Consider the following 6,834-nt stretch of genomic DNA (forward strand, 5'->3'; position numbering starts at 1 on the left):
CGCGCGAAATGCCGAAGCTTATTTATTGGCAGTCGCGTTCCTGCGTGCGGAACGCCGTGCCGTGGCTTCCACGCGAACCCGACCGAATACTTTTCTGTGATTCCAGCCATCCCGAAGCCCACGGACCGCGTTACATTCCTGCTTCGATCTTCCAGCGATCTCACCAGGTCTTCTTCCTTCACGGAGCAACAGCACCCACCGGGTGTATATTCACGCGCCGCGGGAGCTCGCATAAAACTGCTCCCGAGTTTGGTGGGGTCAGAGATCACGTTACCAGCCGATAAAGATCTCACGTGAGTGATTGTCGATGATATTTCACTTAAGGGATCGTCAAAGTCCGCCGCGCACACGGCCCGATACCAGGAATTTCTTCCTGGCTACATCAACCCTTCGCTTCGCTCTTTCTACTCAACTTGTTCTCCGGCCGTACACGACTTCGATTACTTTGTGTAAAGTCTCTACCTGTCATGATACTTACGTATTAGCTGTGCATTATTTACCACATTTGTTGAGATAAGTGTATTTTGATGCTTTAACGTAGTTGTGATACCTTTTGATATATGGCTGCTGATTTGTTAAATCAACTGACTCCATGAGACAGAAAGTGGAGAAAATTGATAGAATCATGCGAAACAAGCGTCAATCGAACAAATTGCTTTAGCAATAAAATTGCACAAGATTTGTTGAATGGAGTTATAATCACTTTGGCCTGCGAACAACTCATTTTCGGGTTTCGATCGTGCTTTTAATAATGCGCTGCGCTTTGTTCCGATAATTCCTGGACATCGCGGTCCTTTTCCTACCTGAAAAACCGCAAGTATCGTCTTAATACAGTTCTAAATACGCGCATAACTGATATACTGGCGTAACGATTTACGCTTAGTTGAACATATTGTTTCTTACTCTAACGTAGTTTCTTACATGTAGATCACATAAATGGAGTCTTCCGGTTCAAAAAAATAAAGGATATTTAAGAAAAACGTCAGTGTAAGTTGCACGAGAAAATAATGAAAACAGAAAGATCAGAATAAATTTTTCATATTCGTTATTACTGTTTGTATTTTACTCTAAAGCACTCTTCTTTTCGAACGAAGCAAAACTTCATTTTTAATCGTAGTCAGTGTTATGCGAGTAAGGTTAGTGCTTATGGTTGTGCTTCCCACAAGTCAACTAAAACTGATCAGGATTAAAACAACGTATTTAGAATTAATAAAATCAAATAAGAACTTACGATTTGTTAATATATTGTAAATGAAATAGACACCATAGAAAAATAATTTGTTGTCAGCGTAAATCGAGGAATCGATTTTTTAGAGAAATCTATGGTTAGAATATAATAGGTAGAATACACCCGCCAGACAATATTGCCAGTCACGAAGATTAGATTTATTCTTTTTGTCAAGCACGAATGTTCAAAGTTCACGATACAAGAGCAATGAATTGCATTATAAATAGAAAGAAATTGACACTTAAGTTCCTAAATCAATATCAATCCGTTATCGCAGCTATTTATTTGCAGTGGCGCCACCTCTTGCAAATTAAGGGGAAATCCAGATGTATATATATACAGACGTGTGTATTCATAGAGCGCCACTCAACACGCAGCGAACGTATCACTCGTTGCTCTTTCTTTATCTTATTCCTTTTTCCCATTTCCTACGCTTGTTTCGCGTTGGCTCGCGGTATGTATACTTCCTTGATAGTAGGAGTATGCGTTCGCAGTGCCATTTAATTAACTAAACGTAGCATAGACCGATAAACGGCACGTATCAGCCATAAACTTACCACCGCCTTCGACGCTGCTGATAACACTCTATCGTTGTTAGTTTCTTACCCACTGTTATGTCAGCAGCAGTGCACGAAAGTACCTTCACGCCCACGTTTCTTTACGTATACCGGGGATAGGAACTGCACGTACGGTAAAGAAGTATGCATTCGTGCGCTACACGCGTATGCATGTGGGAGTCGTACAACGTTCGTCAGAGATGGCAACAAACACCCCCTACCGAAAGAACGGTTGACGTCTTTCTTACTGCAATAATTTAGGAAGTTCCCCACTGATCGTAAAATTCATATTTCACATTAGCGTGAGGAGAAATTATGTTTATTCGTTTTCGAGCGTTATTCAAATTACCTAATGCAAGTAGTATGCAATTGTTCTTTTTATACGAAAACCAATAGAATGCAAAATTTTCGACGTTATAAAAAGGCACCGTTCACGTACCGTTTCGTATCTCGCTACTGATATTACGATTTAAATAACGGAAACTTCGTGCTTGATAAAATGAATAATCAATCAAGTTTATAAATTTCTACTTTAACATATGCTGTCACGTGATTAAAACACGATAAACTGCATTATTCGCAGAGATCGATACAGTATATTGATTTCGTAGTTAATTGTATTTTACGAGATTCCACGATCATTATTACGGAACGCGTAGAAACGATTATTCGCATGGTATTCCACTTCCCCTAGTTAATTAAGGTAACAAAATATGTTAACCATTTCCTCTTATCAATGAGCGTCGATTATGCCGACTTCTAACTACTGGAATGTTTTTAATTTCTGCGAACAAATCAGTCGATATATATCTTGCATCAAATGTAATCCTCCTATCTACTTTAAGATTCAGTTTTCTTCAATTTAACCAAAAATGATGAAATTTGGCGTATTTTAATAATAATTTGAAAACTAAATATCAAGGATACTTGTCTCTTTTCCAAAGAATACTCCAGCATCTTAGATATTTGTCTAATTTTTCTCAATATTTTTAAGCAAAACGTACATCACATAACAGTAGTTCTTCTTCTAAAAACGATTGATTTTCATTCAACTATGAGTCGAACATGTCTCGATACAGTTTAGTTTTTAAAACGTCGATTCTATCCCGTTGCGCATCTGATATCCGACTACTAGAACGCATGAATATCTAAAAAGCCGAAAAATTTCATACGAATCGAATTACGATTAAATTATGATAACTATGAACGCAATATTCGTCGATTTATCGTACAACCTATTACGAAATGCTGCCAATTGCAATCGACTTGCAACATGTAAAAGCAGGGGAACCAGGGGTAGGTACGCGTTGAGTCAATCTGATATGACGCAATTTCTATCACATCTGGCTAAAAGCGGCAATCTTCGCGCTCGTAACACCTACGGCCATTAATAATTCCTACCCGGTTCCTTTACCACGTGGGTTTTCTCTGTACAACTGCAAACGACCATTTCTAGAGGCACGTTAAGATCGCGGCTTCTGTGTGCGTAATGCAGTGGATGCGTCTTGGTCGTTGGTTGTCCGACTCTTGACTCGATTTCGCGACCGCAACTCGAGAGATATATCTCTCCCGATTTCCTTCCCTCTCGTTCCTTCCCTCGTCTCTTTTCGTTTCTTTTTGTTACTCATCCATTCCTCCGTCTCGCTTACCTACGGCTATACCGGCTCGTTCCCTCTTCCTTCTCGTCCCTCTCACCCCTTCCGTGGTTGTGCTGATTCTCCCTTCTCCTCCCACCCCGCCAATGGGACAGGGAGATAGCAGACCCCGTCGAGGAGACAACATAAAGATTTAAGACTCCAAGATGCGCCAATAAACATGCTGCGGCCGTGCAGTCAGCCTGCGCTTCTCTACTGCGTTCGCTTCTGTTCCGTTTCATTCGGTTCCGCTCTACTCCGTTCCGTTCCGTTCTGTTCTGTTCTGTTCTGTTCTGCTCTGTTCTGTTCTGTTCTGCTCTGTTCTGTTGTGTTCTGTTTCACAGCCAGCATACGGGCAACGCGCATGTGCTGATGTGTGTATATATATGTGTGTGTACGTGTACATACGAGCACCGCTTCGTCCACCGTACACACGAGGATGCAGGTTGCCTCTCGTATGCACGTGGTGCCACTGCGCGGCTGCGTAACGTGCTTTCGAAAAGTGTCTCGATGCGTATGCAGATACGCGGCTTAGCATGAATAGTATCTAGATCCAGCCGTGGATAACCCGCAACGATACCAGCAGATCCGAGCGCTGAAGCTGGATTTCTACTAGAAATCGCCAACACCGGAAGAGCCGTTTCTTTTCTCTGTTACATAGAACCGGTAGAAAATATTTACCTACGCAAGATTTATACATAATTATCATTTTATCTTTCTTTTCTTTTTTAACTCAAACTAATCTGTACGAATATACATTAACAAAGTATGCGCGGGGCCACTATTCACCGGCATGCAACTCCTCTTGCTCCGGACACTCTTTCATTTACCGCCCTAATACATTCATTAACGTTACGAAGATCGTTAAATGGATCTGCCGTCCCGTTCCTCCCACGACAAAATCACTTGTCCTTTAAAATCCATTCGAAACATCGTCCAAGTGATCTACGACTTCTACTCGAACGCGTCGCTGTCGCGGAGGAAGAGGCCTTCCGGATAACGAGACAGAAGTACACCTGCCGCGTTCGTAGAGGAGGCAGGACACAGGCTGAAAAGTTTTCAATGCGAGGACGGTCGTACACCGCAAAAGTAGTAGATCGGGACGTTGGTCGTTGAAGCGGCAAGAGGGAGTCAACGGTGGAACCGTTGCTACTGCTCCAGCTCCTACTTTTGCCTGTCCTCTCGCTCTCCTCCGGCCCGGCTTATTTATTCCTCTCTCTGTCACTGCCTCCCTTTCTTCTGCGACTTCTTCTTTATTTCTGTCCTTTTGCCCGTTTTCTGCTTCCGCAAACGACAGCCGCTTATTTATACCCCGTCTTTGCATCGCGCGGGAGCGAGCGAGGGCGCTTTTGCGTTTACTCGCTACTGCCGTTCTCTCTGCCGCTTCTGTGTTCCTCCGCCAGTACACTTTGATTCTCTACCCTTTCGCTCTCGCTCCCTTTGTCGTTCGATACTCCTTCTCTTTCGCGTCCTCCCTCTCTCTGTCTCTACCTCAAACCGTGGCCGACCCGTGTGCTAGCGAAAACATCAACGGCCAGGCACTTTGCTCACGAACACCGTGAGATGCGCTCGATGCGAGAGGCAATTCCGCGACTGCATCACCTGTCAACGCGGCATCGCGTTCCAACAGGTCTATATTACATGCAGCATGTGGCTAGTGGCTACTCTCGGTAATCGCTGCTGAGCCCGCCACCACCGGCTAATTCGTCCAACGAGAAATTTATGACGGCTACCGTTTTTTTCGATACGGACGCGTTGCTTAGGAAATAAGAGGCAGCGATGCTCGTTACCTAATGTCTTTAATCTAATTCCTTCAAATGAGTATTCTGGTTATTTATGACAGCCAACGAGGTTTTGATAGTTTTATCAGAGATCTTCTCAATATTCAATATATATCATTCTTTTTTTTAATATGATTAATGGTTGTCAATAGAAAAGAAAGAACGAACGAATGGTCAAAGTCGTATACGTGCTAATTAAATTATTCTGACGCAAATAGTTAGAAGTTAATCTTTTCAACGTGATTTATTACCTACAGTTACTCGGATATGATTTGACTGATTTAAAGTAAAATGAAAAGTTAGCAACACCGCGTGAGAAAGACACAACAAGTTGTAGAAATGCAAACTAACTCTGTTCCCTGGTAAGGTTCGAGAATTTGCATCATCTCTGATGAGATTCTTTATCAGAAAGCCGGATTTCGCTGAAACCAGTGGTGGCTTACGCAAATTGCATAATTATGCAACGATGAAATGTTGCGTTGGCTCTAGCGCGATCTTTTGATGCGCTGATTCCCTAGATCGTGAAATATGACGCAATTGAGTGGATTTGACGTGTTTCCACTCGAGAAGAAAAAAGAACAGTATCTCGACAGGTTCACGAACTGGGAATTCCAGGAGAAAAAATTTAAGAAAGATTATGAATTGAAGACTGATAACGCCCGTAGCTGATAAGGGAAGCTTAATTTTTAATTCATCGGCAAGAGGACTAAGTAAATATTTCTATATTTAACTCGCAACAAATGGACGTGCTGCTGATATAGTCAATGTGTCGGCAAAATGGAACGCCAATCTCTCCTAGATGCTCTATATCTCCCGAATCAATTTCGATAAGCGCGTATCGATGACGCAAGGGATCTTTTACGCGAGAAAAAAAGAACGAGTCGTTAGGTCCGATCACGAAATAGCCGAGCGATTGGAGGCGCGGTACGAACTATGGTTCGTGCTCGCCCCTGCTAAAGCTCCGAAGACCCGAACAAATAAATGCTGAAAAGAGGAACAAAACCGACATTATGTGGCATTAACATACAAAGTATGTCAGACCCGCGGTCCGCAGGCATAACATAGTATCGCGGCGTTCGCATACCCCGCCCGCTTTGCAGTGACCAGCAAGACGGGAAAGCATTGGAAAGAGACCAATCCCGAAAGCGATGTTTATAAAAGAGAGAAGAGTAAAGGAACGAAAGAGAAGGGTGAGAGGGAAAAAAGAGAAAGAGAGAGAGACGCAGCGAGTGTCGAATGTGCTCGAGTAGAGGCGATAGATCGTGTGCAGAATAGAGAGGGCAGAATGATGAACGCAGAAAGGTGTGCGTGCTGTGGAAAAGGAGCGCAAGGAGGAGGACGAAGGAGACAAGGGTAAAGAAGGAAAGGAGAGCGAGAGAAAGAACCGAAGGAGAGGAGAGAAACGTTTACGCTATCCGCAGTCCTCCGAAGTCCAGACCCATCCCGTCTCATCCCATCGTTTCGTTGTCCCCGTGTGTGCCACGCGGTGCGGCTTAACGCAAAAGGACCCACAGAGCGGGAGCAGAGTAACAGAACGCGCAGGAAAGGGAAAGATCCGAAGGCAGCAGCAAGCCGGTGGCAAAACGAAAAATCGGCCCGCATATATCGAGCTGGCCTGCGACGACGACGACGAC

General features: G+C 43.5%; 1 pseudogene; it reads left to right on the top strand.

The window, feature by feature from the left end:
• The first annotated feature begins 3,010 nt into the window (after nucleotides 1–3,010).
• On the top strand, nucleotides 3,011–6,834 carry LOC112212176 (annotated as a pseudogene).

This window comes from Bombus impatiens, unplaced genomic scaffold (genome assembly GCF_000188095.3).
Source record: "Bombus impatiens unplaced genomic scaffold, BIMP_2.2 scf_0127, whole genome shotgun sequence".
NCBI lineage: Eukaryota > Metazoa > Arthropoda > Insecta > Hymenoptera > Apidae > Bombus > Bombus impatiens.